This window comes from Staurois parvus, unplaced genomic scaffold (genome assembly GCF_062004578.1).
Source record: "Staurois parvus isolate SC_StPar_1 unplaced genomic scaffold, SC_StPar_1.0 ptg000648l, whole genome shotgun sequence".
Lineage (NCBI taxonomy): Eukaryota > Metazoa > Chordata > Amphibia > Anura > Ranidae > Staurois > Staurois parvus.
Genome location: NW_028318444.1, coordinates 3,269,250 through 3,284,147, shown reverse-complemented (window position 1 = coordinate 3,284,147; position 14,898 = coordinate 3,269,250). Strand labels below are relative to the sequence as shown.

At 44.2% G+C, this 14,898-nt stretch overlaps 1 protein-coding gene across 8 annotated transcripts in view; it reads left to right on the top strand.

Annotated features, from left to right (window-relative positions):
- ACSL6 (acyl-CoA synthetase long chain family member 6) overlaps window positions 1-14,898 on the top strand; it is a 265,006-nt gene that overhangs the window by 93,437 nt on the left and 156,671 nt on the right. The gene's annotated exons all lie outside the window — the stretch shown is intronic.

The window sequence follows — 14,898 nt, the reverse complement described above, 5'->3', positions numbered from 1 at the left end:
GACCTAATGTGTGCCCACCATTTGAAGTGGGTGGATGCAGGGGGGTATATTCTAATGGTGGGTATGCCACACACTTTTTCTGGCAGAGATTTCTTCTCTTTTTTTCATTCAGTCCACAGGCTGCATACAAAAAAAAAGAACATAGTATATATACCCAACAAGGACCAGCGACGTACTGGTACTTCACTGGACTTTGAATGGTTATACCAGGATGATGCCTACAGCTGCAGGTATCATTCTGGTATCGTTTTTTTCAGCCGGCGATCAGCTTTCATATAAAAGCAATCCTAGTGGCTAATTAGCTGCAGGATTGCTTTTACAAGCAGCGGGAAATGATGCCCCCCCTCCCCCGTTGCCTTCCATGGCCTTCTCGGGCAGTCCCGTGCCATCGGGGGAACCTGAGAATGCAGCCGGTATTTCTGCCAGCTGACCATAGAGCTGATTGGAGACCAGAGTGGTGCCAATCATCTTTATAACCTAAGAAATCAGAAGCTACAAGCATTTCATCACTTCAGTTTCGCAGGATATAAACAGCGCCATTTGTAAATTGGGAAAGCATCTGATCACACCGATTTTGGTTTGATTAGATAATGTAAGGGAAGAGGAGATATCTAGAGTCTGATAGACCCCAGATTTCTGAAAAAAGAATATATGACAATGCCCATTGAAGTTATAGGGGATATTTGCATTCCCTGTGATAGCATTAAAAGTGATAAAAAAAAAAAAAAAAGGTACAGTGTAATAATAATAAAAAATATCAAAATAACTTAAAAAAAAACATCGCCCCTCCCATGCACGCACATAATTTAAATGACAACTTTGTGTAAAAAAAAAAAAAGTTTTTGTCATTTTACAGAAACTTGTGGAAAAAAATAAATCTTCCATGAACTCAATATGCCTCTCAGCAGATAGCTTAGGGTGTCTACTTTCCAAAAAGGAGTCCTTTGAGGGTGTTTGTACTATCCTGGTATTTTAGCACCTCAAGAAATGTGATGAGCAGTCAGAAAGTAAAAGCTGTGTAAATTATCCATTATTCATTATCTATACCATAGTTTGTAGATGCTATAACTTTCACACAAAGCAATAAATATACACTTACTGGGATTTTTTTTAACCAAAAACATGTAGCAGAATACATTTTGGCCTAAATTTATGACGAAATTTTAGTTTTTTGGATATTTTTTATGACCGAAATGAGAAAATATTTAAAAAAAAAAATTTTTCTTCAAAAATGTTTTTGTTTATAGCGCCGAAAATAAAAAGTGCACAGGTGATCAAATACCACCAATAGAAAGCTCTATTTCTGTGAAAAAAGGACATAAATTTCATTTATGTACCGTATTGCATGACCGCGCAATTGTCCGTTAAAATAACGCAGTGCTGTATAGCAAAAAATGGCGAAAATTGCAGTATCTATACCATAATTTGTAGACGCTATAACTTTCACACAAAGCAATCAATATACACTTATTGGGATTTTTTTTACCAAAAACATGTAGCAGAATACATTTTGGCCTAAATTTATAACTAACTTTGAGTTTACTATATATTTTTTATAGCTGAAAGTAAAAAATAATGTTTTTCTTCAAAATTTTTGGTCTTTTTTTGTTTATAGCGTGAAAAATGAAAAGCACACAGGTGATCAAATACCACCGAAAGAAAGCTTTATTTGTGTCAAAAAAAGGATGTAAATTTAGTTTGGGTACAGCATTGCATGACCGTGCAATTATCAGTTGAATTAGTGCAGTGCCCAGTAGCAAAAAGAGGCCTGGTCGTTAAGGGGGGGGTAAATCCTCAGGAGTGCAAGTGGTTAAAGGATAATGCACTAGGTAAGTGCGCCCTCTGTTTGTTTATTATTATTGCAGTACTTCTAGACTGCCCCAGTCTTTTGAGGGCAACAAGGCGAGTGCACCCCATGAAGGTCAAATTTTGACTGCAGCCCATTATTCCTTCTTGGGCCTACTCCCCAAGCGCAGGAGGATTTAACTTCTTCCAGTTCTGTGTTATCTTGCCTTCAGGTGGTCAGGGGAGGTGTACATAGAAATTGTACTTTATTAAGTGAATGTTTGATAGGCTTCACCTCATTTGCTAAGTAATTCACTTTGTAAAATGAACATGCTCAGCTCCTTTAGTAAAACAACCACGCCAAGATTCTCCAGACAGGGTAAGCAGGCCTCTGACCAATGTGCAGTAATTGAAGAAGACCTCCAGAGAAATTTTGTATTTGGAGTTAGGAATGTTAATCTGACTCACCTCTGCGCCCTCAGCCTGGGAACTTCCAATTTTTATTTCCCATGCCAAGCACCTCCACCTCCAAATGCTCTTGCAGTCACTGCTGAAATGTTTAATTAGACAGAGCCATGTGGGAAATGTGAAACACAGGCTAGAGAACAGAATATAAATAGGAGATACTTTAATTTTCACATAAACATACAGCTCGTAATATGGAGTTCCCTCACAGACCTGACTTCCATAAATACCCACTACTGCCATAACATACAATGATTATTATTATCAAAACATGTTATTAAGTGGGGATCCTTGGTAAAGCTGAGAGCTAGATAATACAAGAATTAATTGGAACCAAGTAAACATTTGAAGAGTGCCTAAAATGTTCTCTTTTTTGAGTTTTGGATTGAGTGGGGAAAGATTAGGTCTGGTAGAAAGGTTGTCCCCAGGGCATTAAGTGTCCCTCATATCACTACAGAGAGAAGTAAAAAGTACTTTTCTTTAAGTTAAAAGAGAAGTATGGCCTTGGTGTTTATTGGCAAATTATACTTACCTAGGTGGATGCAGCATCGGTCTGACGCTGTATCTGTTCCCTGCCGGCTCTAATGCAGGCCATAGACGGGCCATTTATTGTGCCGTTGCCGATGCTGCCACCAATGCTCACGAAGGAAAGGGACAAGAAACCAGTTTGACAGAGACAGGGGAGCACACCATACAATGTGACAGCAATACAAATACATTATGTTCTTATTTGGATACAAATGGATGCATTTGTTGCACCGCAAGACTTTTTCATGTCAAATATAATAACAGACTGGACTTCCAGTGTGTAGGAAGGATTCAGGTGTCTCCCATTCCTATGATCGATTCGCTTTAGCAGAATAAAATTTCCTCTTCTAGATGTGACAGTCTGCAATAACAGAGAGATTCGGGTAAACGAATTAGCCTGACAACACTCTAAAACTAGATCTTTAGAATAAAGAACGGAGCCGCTGTTCAGTGACACCTATACATTCCATAGTCAGTACAGAGCAGTCACAGGGCAGGCAAAGGCCAGGACTGGGAATGGTGCACTGAATTAACTGCTTGTGAGGCAGCAACTTCTTCTTCTTCTCCTTCTCCTCCTCCTCCTTCTTCTTATTTTTCTTCCTGAAACAACTGTTTTTTTTCTACTCCTAATAGAAAATTTTAAAGAAACTTTTTAGAACCACATTACCTTTTCTAGGAATGCAATTTAATTTTGGACTTTCAGAAACAATATATATATATATATATATATATATATATATATATATACACATATACATGTGTGTGTGTGTGTGTGCATTTACAGTAAAAAGAATGCTGGCAACCTTCCAGGTCACGGCTCATGCGCAGATTTTTTATCGGTAAAACGATCGGCCAATTTGCCCATCAGTGCCGGGAAAATTTTCCAACATGATCGATAAAAAAACTGTGCAACAAAACCTGAAAAAAGGCCAACCAATGAATCCACTAACAGTGCAAAAATTGGCCGATTTTTTTTTTTGGCCGATCAGCCGATTTTTGACCCATCTATGGCGGCATTAGTGTGAGAACTCAGCAATCACATGACTGCTGATCTCTGAGTTCTCACAGCCGCTGTCTGCTCTGCCCTACCCCCACCCCCACGTGCTCACCAGAACGCTGGGCTGTGGAGAGAGCGACTGTCTCAGGCTCTCAGTGACTCGCTGAGAGGCTGAGCTAAGTGTCACTCCAGACTCAGGGGTGGATCCCAACTTTATAGTCAGGATCTTCCCCAGCTTGGACCAGCTGAGTGATGCCAGCTGACAGTGGACTTTAGCCCACTGTCAGCTGGAAACGGGTCACAGGAGTGCAGAATGAAGTGCACTCCTGTGATCCACAGGGGATGTAGAGACAAAAAAGCTTTGGCTGTACTTCCCCTTTAAATAAGAGACTGCTTGAACCTCTATTAGCTTTTTATTGTTGTATTTTGCAGACTTTCCTTCACTTGCTGTCTGGTAAAACATTCTGAGAACAGAAAGTGAAAGGAAGTCACAGGCCCAAAAGTAAGAGTAAGGCCTCGTTCACATGGGGTGTACTACAGTGTACACAGTTGGAGGGCTGTGACTATCTGCACAAGGTTGCACGGGTGGTCTGTGTATCTCTATGCAGGCAGTCTCATTGATGCCAGTTAGGAGCAGCAGCTGCACAGACACAGCTTTTGTTCTTAAATTGACATCCATATGAGTGCAGGTAAACACGGCCCTTGCACAAACATATAGGGGTTTATTTACTAAAACTGGAAATTGTAAAATCTGGTGCAGCCCTGCATAGAAACCAATCAGCTTCCAGGTTTTATTGTCAAAGCTTAGTTGAACAAGCTGAAGTGAGAAGCTGATTGGCTACAGTGCACAGCTGGACCAAATTCTGACTGCACCAAGTTTAGTAACTCTACCCCACACTGTACTACCTCGTGTGTGAACAAGGCCTTACCCTAGGTTCACACTTATTCGAATTTCGGTGGATTGCGTTTTGGGCGTAATAGGTATCAATGGAACCGCATCAAAAACACATGCAAAATGCATGTACATGCATTTCTGGTGCGTTTCCTGCATGACAACATACACCTCCCCTTAGCAACACTAAACACATCACAAAAAATGCAAAACACATAAACAATGCATTAAAAATGCGTCAAAGGGCATGTGAAAAGGATGCAAAATGCACCAGAAAATGCATCAACCGCGACCTGCATAAGTGTGAACCTAGCCTAAACCTGAGGAAGGTTCTAATTTTTCTCCATTCTATTGAAAACTAACAAATATGTGGGTAAAGATACACTTTGGGAAATAAAGCATATGATCTATAGTGCTGTCTAAATATTGCATGTAGTGAATGCCCTTTAATTGGTTATATGTTACTTATAAATGATTTATGTGCTGATGGTGTGCAGTAACAAGTGCCATTACTGCTTTATTATATTTATAGTCTTCAAGTGTATTGTCTAATAGGATCTTGGAATCTTATTAGAAATTTGTACACAAAATAAAAAAAACAAAAAACAATTAACAAATTCCTGGTATGGCATGTACAGTTGCAAGAAAAAGTATGTGAACCCCTTGGGATTACGTGGAGTTTTGCATGAATTGGGCATAAAATGTGCTCTGAACGTCATCTAAGTCACAACAATAGAAGAACACAGTCTGCTGAACATAATACTACACAAACATTAGATGTTGCCATGGTTTAATTGCACATAACATGTAAACATTCACAGTGCAGGGAGGAAAAAGTATGTGAACCTTTGAACTTAATAACTGGTTGACCCTCCTTTGGCAGCAATAACCTCAACCAAACGTTTCCTGTAGTTGCAGATCAGACCTGTACAACGATCTGGAGTAATTTTGGACCACTCCTCTTCACAAAACTGTTTCAGTGTAGCAATATTCTTGGGATGTCTGGTGTGAATCGCTCTCTTAAGTTCATGCCACAGCATTTCAATTGGGTTGAGGTCAGGACTCTGACTGGGCCACTCCAGAAGGCGTATTCTGTGCTGTTGCAGCCATTGTTTTGTTGAATGACTTGTATGCTTTGGGTCATTGTCCTGTTGTATCACCCATCCTCTGCGGAGCTTCAGTTGGCGGACAGATGGTCATACGTTTTCCTGCAAAATGTCTTGATAAACTCTGGAATTCATTTTCCCATCAATGACAACAATCCATCCAGGCCCTGAGGCAGCAAAACAGCCCCAAACCATGATGCTCCCTCCGCCATGTTTTACAGTGGGGATGAGGTTTTGATGTTGGTGTGCTATGCCTTTTTTTCTCCACACATAGTGTTGTGTGTTCTTCCCAAACCACTCAATCTTGGTTTCATCTGTCCACGGTATATTTTGCCAGTAGTGCTGTGGAATATCCAGGTGCTCTTTTGCAAACTTCAAACGTGCTGCAATATTCTTTTTGGACAGCAATGGCTTCCTCCGTGGTGTCCTCCCATGTACTTCATTCTTGTTTAATGTTTTCCTCATTGTAGATGTGTCAACAAAAATGTTAGCATGTGCCAGAGATTTCTGTAGGTCTTTAGCTGACACTCTGGGATTCTTCTTTACCTCATGCAGCATTCTGCGCTGTGCTCTTGCAGTCATTTTTACAGGACGACCACGCCTAGGGAGAGTAGCATTAGTGCTAAACTTTCTCCATTTGTAGACAGTCTGTCTTACCGTGGACACATGAACATCAAGGCTTTTGGAGATACTTTTGTAACCCTTTCCAGCTTCATGCAAGTCAACAATTCTTGATCGTAGGTCTTCTGAGAGCTCTTTTCTGCGAGGCATGGTTCACATCAGACAGTGCTTCTTGAAACCAGTAAACCCAAAACAGGTGTGTGTTTTTTAAGAGCAGGACAGCTGTCAGCAACACATCCAATATCATCACACTGATTGGAGTCAAGGTTGGCTCACTCCTGGCTCCAATTAGCTTCTGGGAGAAGTCATTAAGCTAGGGCCTCACATACTTTTTCCTCCCTGCACTGTGAATGTTTACATGTTATGTGCAATTAAACCATGGCAACATCTAATGTTTGTGTAGTATTATGTTCAGCAGACTGTGTTCTTCTATTGTTGTGACTTAGATGACGTTCAGAGCACATTTTATGCCCAATTCATGCAAATCTGCACGTAATCCCAAGGGGTTCACATACTTTTTCTTGCAACTGTATTACATCGTTACACTGGTCCAGCCTGGAACAATGTGTAAGTGTGTATCTACCATACCTGGTCAATCCTACTGGAAGCTGGAGATCACCATAGTAGGTACCCCTGCTACAGGGATCACTGCTAGCCTCGAGGGCTCCTGTGTCAAGTGGCTGCCCTGCTGCATTGTGAACACAGATGGTCACATGGTTAGATCAACTTCTGTTGAGCGTCAGTGTTCACACATAGATAGAAATTCAGACAGTCTCTGCTGAACCGGGCAAATTGTGATTGATCTATGACCAGCTTAAGACCATACACAAATGTAATCACTTGAAGTGTGGGGTTACCCCTCAGCGGGACCTTGCTATGGGACTGTGAACTACTATTTGGGAGCAGCTTCACTATATGCGTGCCACAGCCTTGGACATTTGGAAATCTCATGTTTACTTGGAACTTGTACCATTCTGTAAATTTTAGTTAAAAAATGTTGGAACTGTATTAACAATTACTTTATTTCAATGAAAGGAGTTAAGGTTAAGAGACAACTTCTGGTCTGATTTACTTGAGGAAGAAGGAGAGAGAGTGTGCTTCTACAGTGATATGAGGAACACAATGTACAACTACAGGTTAACCGTGTGGGTTATGACATGAATAATGACTAAAAGGAGGAACAGCCAGCTTGGGAGAGGGGCAGTGGTGGCTGGAGACAGAGGTCTCGTAGGCAGGGTGGCCTGACACTTGGTCCATCCTGCTGAGTGGCTGCCTTGCTATCTTAGGACCCACTGCAAAATGGAACCCTCCGTTGGACTGGGCCTGGAAATACGGTGCACAAGGCTTTGCAAAGTGCAGTGGCTTCCCTCTTTGCCTTCAGGTTAAATATGGTCATGCATACAGTAGCGTACAGGCATACAGCTCAACACTGTATCTCTTAAAATGTCTGTGTAGTTGGTGCTGGGACTTGTGTCATTGGCAAGTGTAAAGGACATTATTCTTCTGTCTGTGGGCCCAGTGAAGTAGTTTGGCCTATGACCATGAGTGGGTGCTGAACAAGATATTTCAATCATTATTTAATTCCCTCATGGTAACACACATGAACCATTTTACTTAAAGTGGAGGTACAGTCAAAATCTAAAAAAATAAAAGTCAGCAGCTAAAAAAACTGTAGCTGCTGACTTTCTAAAACCAGACATTCTCCTGTCCCTCGATCCAGCAATGTGCTCACCGCAGCCAGTTTCACTGGCAGACCCCTCTCCCCAGCACTGGCATCTTAAATGTGGGTACTGGGCTGTGACAGCTTGTGGCTTCACAGCCGGGAGCCCATTGCGCATGCTGAGTAGCACTGCACTTTGTGGATGGTCTCGTAGTCTTCCGGGACCTGTCACATGTCTCAGAACACTATGGGAAGGGAGGGAGGAAAACTTCCACTTTTGATCGCCTAGGCGATTGCAGCAGAAGTGGGAGAGGGTACCTGTCAAAATCCAATAACCACTCTCCAAAGGTGCCAAGCCTTAACGGGGAGCGGGGGACGAGGCCTTAATGCAGAACTTCCCCTTTTGGGTGGCTCTCCACTTTAAGTAGCAATGCATACCTACTTACAGCCGCTTACACTCAATCATGTCTGGGTGACTGTGTGTAGTCCAGAGGCTCCTGGGCAACGAAACACGCAGCAGTGGAGATTTACTAAAACCGGTGCACACAAAATATGGTGCAGTTGTGTATAGTAACCAATCAGCTTCTAACTTCACCTTGTTCAATTAAACTTTGACAATAAAATCTAGAAGCTGATTGGTTACTATGCACAGCTGCACCATATTCTATTTGTCTTAGTAAATCTCCCCAGTGTGTTCACACTGTAATGAGGAATGTGCCTATGTGCATGATTATAATTATGATTTTCCATGACACAAAATCATAATGTCCACATCAGCGGATATGTATTTTGAGGTTTGTGTTCTTAAAAGGTGAATATATAATTCTTTTCCAATAATTTTTATTGAAAGTTTCAAGGAAAAATACAAAATTCCAAGACTTGATGAATATATAATTCTATATATTATAATATATATAATATATAATTATAGGAGTGTTTCACTGCACAGTCATGTTTTTCCCACTGGTGAGAAGTCAGGATATAAAGCATGTGATTTCCCTGAGCTTCTTGGCCAGCATGGAAGATGTTTGAAGTTCAGTGATGGCTTGTACAGCTGCTCGTCTGTTTGTCCCTTCTTGCTATGCAAGATCGAAGTTCCTCTCTCCTGCTGTGTCCCAGGCTGTGTATAGACTCTGCCTTTGTATTTTCTTTGTCCGTTGCTGAGCAATGAGTTCTGTGCAATATTTATGCTCTTGTTTACCCCCCCAAAAGAAGGAAAAAATAAGAAATAAGAAAGTTCCAGAATTGTCCATTACTGACAATCACCGCCCTTCCCACGAAGTATATGTATGGCTCTGATCACGTCATGTAGTGCATTATCATTACTCAACTAAGGTGATACAGTCAGACTGCAAATCACACTCAGGGAAATATTTGATTGACCAAGATGGATTTTCAGTTATTTGTGGAAAATAAAGTCTTATGGTTTTGGGGTGTAGCCAGATGTCCAATCACCATGTAATATGTATGAACAAACGCATCAGTAATTTAAAACTTTGAAAAGTAAAAATCCTGCTTAAGAGCAGGAAACACAAGGATCGTAATATTACCTTTTATAGCTTGAAAAGACTTTTTTGCGTGCCTCCCAAAATATCCAATTTCCTGGACTTTGCAGCTATGCCTTGCCCATCCACCATCCATTACCCAGGGAACAGAGTGGCAGTTGGGCAAGGCCTTGTTGTGGTATTTAAAGTCAAGGAAGTTGCACTCTTGGTAAAAAGCCCAAAGCCCACACCCTTCAGTAGTCTTTGCTGTGGACAAACCATGTTAGGATAAGTGTAGAAATGTATGACCTGGCTGACGCCTTGTCTCTAGGCTTGAAGATTATTATTATTATACAGTGTTTATATAGCGGCAAAAAGTTTGCTCAGCGCTGTACAATATAGTGGGGGACAGTACATGAGACAATACAGTAACAAAACAATATACGAGAGGTTCGAGGGCCCTGCTCTTTCGAGCTCACAATCTAGGAGGGAGGGGATAGTGGTACAGGAGGAAGTGGCTGTGGGAGGAGTGTAGGAGATCGGCTGTTAGGTGAGGGTGGGGTAGGCTTCCCTGAAGAGATGGGTTTTCTGGGTGCGCCTAAAGGTGAGGAGGGTAGGTGATAGTCTGATGGATTGGGGTAGTGAGTTTCAGAGGATGGGGGAAGTCCTGGAGAAGTCCTGCAGTCGGGCATGGGAGGAGGAGACCAGGGAGCTAGAAAGTAGGAGGTCTTGTGAGGAGTGAAGAGTACGGGTTGGGTGGTATTTGGGTATAAGGTTGGTAAGGTAGTTTGGGGCAGTGTTATGAATGGCTTTGTACGTCAATGTTAGTAGTTTGAATTTAATGCGTTGGGCAATCGGAAGCCAATGGAGGGAATGACAGAGGTGACAGAGGGGGGTGGCAGATGCAGAGCGGTTGGTAAGGTGAATGAGTTTGGCCGCTGAGTTCAGGATAGACTGAAGCGGGGATAGTCTATGATGAGGTAAGCCGGTGAGGAGGGAGTTGCAGTAGTCGAGTCGTGAGATAATAAGGGAGTGAATGAGTTGTTTAGTAGCGTCTGGGGTTAGGAACGTACGTATTTTGGAGATGTTGCGGAGGTGGAGCCTGCATGAGTTTGCTAGTGATTGGACATGGGGTTGGAAGGACAGATTTGAGTCTAGAGTGACACCTAGGACTTTGGCTTGCGGGGTAGGACTGATGGTGGCGTTGTTGGTCGCGATGGAGAGGGTGTGGGGGGGCAAGGGCTGGGGGGAAAATTAGGAGCTCTGTTTTGGAAAGGTTTAATTTGAGGAAGTGGAGTGACATCCAGTCTGATATGTAGTTCAGTATGCAGGTGATTCGGGCGGAGACTGAAGGGATGAGATGAGGGGTAGAGAGGTAGATTTGCATGTCATCGGTGTAGAGGCGGTAGTTGAAGCCGTGGGAGTGTATCAGTTGGCCAAGGGAGGAGGTGAAGATGGAGAAGAGGAGGGGGCCGAGGACAGAGCCTTGGGGGACCCCAACAGAGAGGGGGAGGTGGCAGCGTTATAGGTAATGCTGAAGGAGTGTTGGGATAGATAGGAGGAGAGCCAGGAGAGAGCGGAGTCTCTGATGCCAAGGGAGTATAGTTTATTAAGGAGGAGGGGGTGGTCAACTGTGTCAAAGGCCACGGAGAGGTCAAGGAGTAGGAGGACTGAGTAGTGGCCATTAGCTTTGGCGATTAGCAGGTCATTAGTGATTTTGAGTAGGGCGGTTTCAGTGGAGTGTAGGGGACGGAAGCCAGACTGTAGTGGATCAAGGAGGTTGTTGTCATTGAGGTGGGAGCTTAGGCGATTGTAGACTAAGCGCTCGAGGAGTTTGGATGAAAATGGCAGTAGGGAGATGGGTCTAAGGTTGCTCAGGTCGGTGGGGTCCAGGGAGGGTTTTTTGAGTATGGGAGTGATGTGCGCGTGCTTTAGGGGGGAGGGGAATGTGCCAGTAGAGAGGGAGAGATTGAAGATATGGGTGAGGGAGCGTAGGATGGAGGAGGAGGGAGACCGGAGGAGTTGTGTGGGGACAGGGTCAAGGGGGCAAGTGGTGAGGCGGGCTTCTGAGAAGACCTTAGTGACCTCTTCAGTGGTAGCAAGGCTGAAGGAGTGGAGTGTTGCTGAGGTTTTAGTGTGCGGGATGTTAGGTTTTGTGGGCGTCAGGGCAGTTGTGAGGTCAGAGGAGGGGAGAGTTGAGGGGGTTATCGTGGGAGGGAGGCTAGGTGGGAAGGTAGATTGAGCATTGGCGATGTCTTTACAGATTGCGTCGATCTTGTTTTGGAAGTGGTTGGCAATCTGATGGGGGGACACAGTCTCTGATGGGGGTGCTGCATTGCGTGAGTGCTGCATTGATGGAGTGCTAAGAAGAAGCAGTTAAACACAGCAGTTGAACTAAAACAGGAGAACTCAAGCAGCAGGAAGACACAACAACAGCAAAAAACTCTACTGCATGCTGGACAGACTGCAAGCAAACACCCTGGGAAACATCTCTTACAAGTCTGAGTGCCACTCCGAGTACCTTTTTAATATGTCCCCTCTACTCCTCCTTTTCATATTACTTTCTTGTGTTCCCAAAAACTCATTTCTTTACCCCTCTGCTCCACCCCAAAACTTGTACATCTCACCCTCTTTGCTACCATCTCCCTACTACTGCTCTCATCACCTCCTGCTAATACTTCACTCTCCTGCTGACCCAAACACCAGGACTGGAAGGCATGTAAACTCGTGCACATCCCGCTCCCATGTTACTTTCCTCACACTTCTTCTTCTCCTAACCTCTGGGGATATCTCCCCAAACCCTGGTCCTTTACCACCTCACTCACCCACTAGGCACCCTCCTACCCCCACGAACCGCCGCAACCCCCTCAACCTTATACCTGTCCCCCTCCTCCCCGCATCCATTCCTCCACTCTCGGTTGCACTCCTGAACGCCCGATCGGTTTGCAACAAGCTCACCGCCCTCCATAACCTCTTTATCTCCCACTCCCTCAACCTCCTAGCGGCCACCGAAAACCTGGATCCAAGCCACTGACTCCGCCTCCCCTGCGGCACTCTCCTATGGAGGTCTCCTCTGGTCCCATTCACCCAGACCGAGCGGTCGTAGAGGTGGTGGGATCGGTGTGCTCTTGTCACCGCTGACCACCTTCCAGGTCCTCCCAAACCCCCCCTCTCTATCCTTCTCCTCCTTCGAGGCCCACTGCATCCGACTCTTCTCCCCCACCACTCTGAGGATTGCAGTAATCTATCGGCCTCCTGGACCTGTATCCCGCTTCCTTGACGACTTTTCTGCCTGGCTGCCCTTCTTCCTCTCCTCTGAGCTACCCACCATCATCCTTATAGACTTCAATATCCCTATCAGTGTCAACAACCTGGCTACATCCCAACTGCTCCACTTAACCTCTTCTTTTGCACTCACACAGTGCACACAGTCCTCCACCCACACAGGCGTTATAGGACTGGGAGATGGAGAACGTAATGAGGTTGTGGTCAGAGAGAGGGAAAGGGGTGTTTGTGAGGTTGTGGAGGGTGCAGAGATGGGAGAAAACGAGGTCCAGGGTGAAAGGGTCCAGACGAGACCTCCATAGGAGAGTGCCGCAGGGGAGGTGGAGTCAGTGGCTTGGATCCAGGTTTCGGTGACCGCTAGGAGGTTGAAAGAGTGGGAGATAAAGAGGTCATGGATGGAGGTGAGCTTGTTGCAAACCGATCGGGCGTTCAGGAGTGCAACCGAAAATGGAGGGGTGGATATGGGGAGGAGGGGGACAGGTATCAGGTTGAGGGGGTTGCGGCAGTTTGTGGGAGTAGGAGGGCGCCTAGTGGGTGAGGGAGGTGGTGAGGGACCAGGGTTCGGGGAGATGTCCCTGGCGGTTAGGAGAAGGGTGAGAAAGGTGGCATGGGAGCAGGATGTGCAAGAGCGTGTGGGTCTGTTAGTGGTGGCGTGTGGGTCGGTGGGAGAGTGGAGTATTAGGAGGAGGTGTTGGGAGCTGTAGTGGGGAGATGGAAGTAGTGAGGGTGCAATGTACAGTTGTTTTGGGGGAGTAGGGGGGTAGAGGGAGGAGATTTTGGGAATGGAGGTGGAGTACAGGTGGCATATTAGGAGGGTGAGCGGAGTGCTGGTCAAGTGAGGGAGGTGAAAGGTTTCACTTCAGGGCGTATTGATGCGGAAAGTCTGTTGTGCTGTGGCGGATTGCGTTGAAGTAGCTTCTTGTAGCAGGAGTACTAGTGAGTAGGATCTGGGTGGATGAAGATCAGTTTGGTAATTTGCAGGTAGCAAGTTCCAGTCTGCGTGAGTCCCAGGTTGGAGGGTTATGAGGGGGTCGTCAGATGGGCTGCAGGTCAGGAAGGTCAGCCTCTACTGCCTTTGTGTCCCTGTGGCAAGGTATTGGTAAAACGCACACACAAAATATATAGTTGTATTGTAAGGGGTACAGGTTTATCTGGTTTTGACAGCACAAACCTCAATTTTCGACTTAGTGGAAGTGATTACTGTCATATTCAAGGCTTTGGACATCTTTTTATGTCTTTTTCCATCTTTATAAAGTTCCATTACCTTGTTACGCAGGACTTTTGACAGTTCTTTTCTGATCCCCATGGCTCAGTATCTAGCCTAGTCAATGCTTCCACGTAAGAGGTAACAAACTCATTGACTATTTATACATTGACACTAATTGCAATTTAAAAATCCACATGTGGGACATTAACCTCTAATTGGCATTTTAACCCGTGTGTGTAACAACTATTTGATAATAAATGGCTTCATATAGTCACCATCCTTCAATGAAAGAGCATTTTTTTGGCATGATCAGTCATATTTTCAATATCAATGGCAAAATTTCACAATTTCTGCCATGGTACACAAACTTTTGAGCGCAACTGTATATATGTATAATTTTTTTTTTTTTAAATCACAAACCAGTTCTGACAGCAATCCACCCAAAACTGAAACATCAACTCTGTCTGTTCTGGCTATTTAGGATGCTTAGGGTCCATTAACACTGCAGCAATGTGATGTACATTAGCACACTCTACACAGTGTGAGCCTAGGCTGAAATGATGATCCTGCATGGGTAGCCCCGAAGAGAGTGTTGCAGCAAAAGCTTCATTTTTCTTTTATTTTGAAAACAGCAATGCATTATCTGTCATTTTGAAAGTAGAGTTAGGCTGTAAACTAGTTCTGTATGGATGCACAGTAAAACATTTTGTGGTAGAAAGTTTAGCACTGTGAAGGATTAATACAAACTGAACAAGAAGGAAAGTAACTTTTAGGCTTCATGTACAGGGACCTTTAGTGGCTCCAAAGACCTGTATCATAAAATCGAGTTGCAGGTGCTGCATAAAGCTGTCCATGCAAGTGTATGGCT